This window comes from Myotis lucifugus, unplaced genomic scaffold, assembly GCF_000147115.1.
Source record: "Myotis lucifugus unplaced genomic scaffold, Myoluc2.0 scaffold_1128, whole genome shotgun sequence".
Classification (NCBI taxonomy): domain Eukaryota; kingdom Metazoa; phylum Chordata; class Mammalia; order Chiroptera; family Vespertilionidae; genus Myotis; species Myotis lucifugus.
Genome location: NW_005872176.1, coordinates 27,224 through 30,278, shown reverse-complemented (window position 1 = coordinate 30,278; position 3,055 = coordinate 27,224). Strand labels below are relative to the sequence as shown.

The 3,055-nt window shown below is 36.2% G+C and overlaps 1 protein-coding gene across 2 annotated transcripts in view; it reads left to right on the top strand.

Annotated features, from left to right (window-relative positions):
- Positions 1-3,055, top strand: part of LOC106695344 (60S ribosomal protein L23a-like) — a 17,633-nt gene that overhangs the window by 4,539 nt on the left and 10,039 nt on the right. Inside the window, exon 2 of one of the 2 annotated variants that reach the window (XR_002827365.1) lies at positions 1,983-2,076. The exons of the other annotated variant lie outside the window; for it this stretch is intronic. The gene's annotated coding sequence lies outside the window, so the exon portion shown is untranslated. Of the gene's footprint in view, positions 1-1,982; positions 2,077-3,055 lie in introns of those variants that run through there. 2 annotated transcript variants of the gene reach the window in all.

The window sequence follows — 3,055 nt, the reverse complement described above, 5'->3', positions numbered from 1 at the left end:
CCTCATTTACATAAAAGGGTTTGGTCTTTTTTTTTTTTTAATTTTTATTCATTTTCAACCGGCCGAAATCCGGCCCGCGGGGCTGTAGTTTGCCCACGGCTGTACTAGCCCTAAAACTTTTCTGCTGCACTTCTTAAGAGATTTTTGATTTCAAGTGAGAAGTTCAAGTATCTCTAGTAAATCCTCTTAAATATCTCCTAGCCAAATTAGGTGTTAAATTAATGTTGACCAGGCATAAGCAAACCATGAGTAGTTTTGTCCGTAAGCTTTTATGAAATAAAGGGGATTTACTAGAGTTGATCAGAAAGACCAGTCACCATCATTTGCTCCCTAAAAAGGTTTAAGGCAGTATCTGCAAAGAACAGAACTTAAGAGACTTAAAAAAAAAAAAAAAAAATCAAAGGCAAATAGTTACTATAAGATTAATTTGTTTAGAAGAAAAAATTTAAAAGAGCTATATATTAAGATTTTACTAACTGTAGGTTCACACTAGTAACTTGATTCATTTATTCAGATTTAGGGGAAAACTTTACCTTAATCCTTAAGAAGAAAATATAAATGTGGATTTATTTAAACACCCTTGATTGAGGCAGAGCCCTTGTAAATTGAAATAAAGGTCTTGAGATTAAAAGCAATTTATTAGGCATGCAAACCTTCAGTAGTTATAAAATAACTGGCCTGGACTCTTCAAAATAGTCCATGTCATGAAAGTAAAAACAAGAGCAGAGGACTATATATTAAAAGAGATTAAAGAGACATAACAACCACATGCAAAGCATTCACCTTGATAGAATCATGAATGGGAAACAGGAAAACCATTACTGGGACAACTGGGGAAATGTAAACATGAACTATATCAGAGGACATTTATTCAGAATTAATATTACCTTTCTTTAGTGTGATAAAAATTATGATTATAAAGAATTATGTCCTTATTCTTAGGGATGAAGTATCATGAAGTCTGACTACTTTCAAAGGTTCAAGGAAAAAAATGTTTACATATCTATATAAAGTTACGATTGGTACATCTAGGTAAGGGGAAAAAAAGATACTGTACCATTCTTTCAACTTTTCTTTGAGTTTGAAATTTTTCAAAATAAAAGTTGGAAAGATAGTTTTAAAAAGTAAAAGTTAAAAAAATAAAAGTTCAAAAGCAGCAAAAAACCTAACTTGGGAAGAAGCCATAAGAAAAAAAAATTTGGAGCCCGGATGGTGTGGGTCAGTGGTTGAGCATCAACCCATGAACCAGGTCATGGTTGTATTCCCCGTCAGGATACATGCCCAGGTTTAGGGCTCGATCCCAAGTAGGGGGCATGCAGGAGGCAGCCAATCAATGCCTCTCTCATCATAGGTGTTTCTCTCTCTCCCTCTTTGAAATCAACAATAAAATATTTTTTTAAAAAAAATCAGAAAATGTGTTATGACACTCATATCCACATGCTTATTAGCTTATGCAACTAAAAAGCACAGATTACTCCGGCATGTGCCCTACTGACCTTGTGTCACTGAACACAGGCATTTTAAAAAAATGTGTTTTTTTATTATTATTTTAAAATCTTTTTTTACTTTGTTTTTATTGATTTCATAGAGGAAGGGAAAGGGAAAGAGAGAAAAACATTGACTGGCTGTCTCCAGCATGCCCCCTACAGGGGATTGAGCTTGAAACCTCGGTGTGTGCTCTTACCAGTAATGAAACCAGTGACCTAGCGGTGCATGGGATGATGCTCAACCAATTGAACCACATGGGCCAGGCTTTTTCAGCTCAAGAGCTAGGCCTCAATTTTGGGATAATTTGATCTTTCAAATTAATATAAAAATTAGACCTTATTTATAATGGACCTCACCCACCTTTCTGTCGAATTTTCTGAACCAAGTTATAAAAACACAAGATTAAATTCTATTGCTATAATGCTTTAAAATAACACTGGCACTAACCCTGTCGCTTTGATCCTCTTCTACTTCTATCTCATTTCTGAATGTAGGAACCAACTCCCTGCCTTCAGTCCAGCACATCCCTCGCCTTCTGTCTGACACGATACAAGTTTTACTTTGTCCTGGCTCCTGCTGCCTACGCCTTGCAATGGATGTGACATTGGGAGGTGTGTTGTACGAAGGAATTTTCTGCTCCCATTCCGAAATACAGGAAGCTACAGAGATGCTGCTGCAAGAGTTAGAGCGCCTATGTAGATGTGGCTGGCTCATGAGTTGCTGGCCGTTGGAAATCTGAGCAATATAGTTACCAGAAAGCTAAAAAAATTGAAAAGAAATTAATGAGCAAGACTGAAAAACTGAGAGAAAGAATTCATTACTTTTCTATAATTTAACACATGAAAATAACATTCTAATTATTTGTACTAAATTACTACATTTTTATACTAAATTTGTGTTTATACTAGATTAAAACAAATAGATGTCTGAGAAATATAATATAAAACAAAAAAACTGATTCTCATAAAAACAGTCACTACACAACTACATTACTAAATTACTACACAACTACAAATAACTTACAGGTACTGGCGATGGAGAAACAGATCTTTGAGCAGCTTTTTCTCGATCCCGCTCCCGAGAGGGTCTCTCTGGCTTTTCAGTTTTGGGTTCAGTAACAATAGCCTTCAGTTGTTTCAGTTTTTCATCTTTCACCCAGAGCTTATTTTGCATCTCCAGTTGTTTAGCTGCTACTCGACGCTCCTATGGATTATCAATGGTAAGGTATGTTCTAATCCAATTACACTATACAAGTACACCAGATTACTGAAACACTGTCATAAAAACTAGTTCTCCAATTCTTCCTGAGGTAACTACATTTCATAATGTTAATGAATTTCAAGGGTAGAGAAAGGAATGAACTGAATAGGCAACTACTGCCGCCACCACCAAAACCCTAACCCAGGTAGTCATTCAAAACACTACAATTTGAAATAAGTCACCCGTCTCTGCGATAGCAGAGGGATGAGACTCACGCATTCTTTCTCCCACTTCATTGTTGTTTCCGTCACCATGCCTTGCAACCTGGCCTCTAGTCTGCGTTTGTCAGAAAACTGTTGCTGAAGTT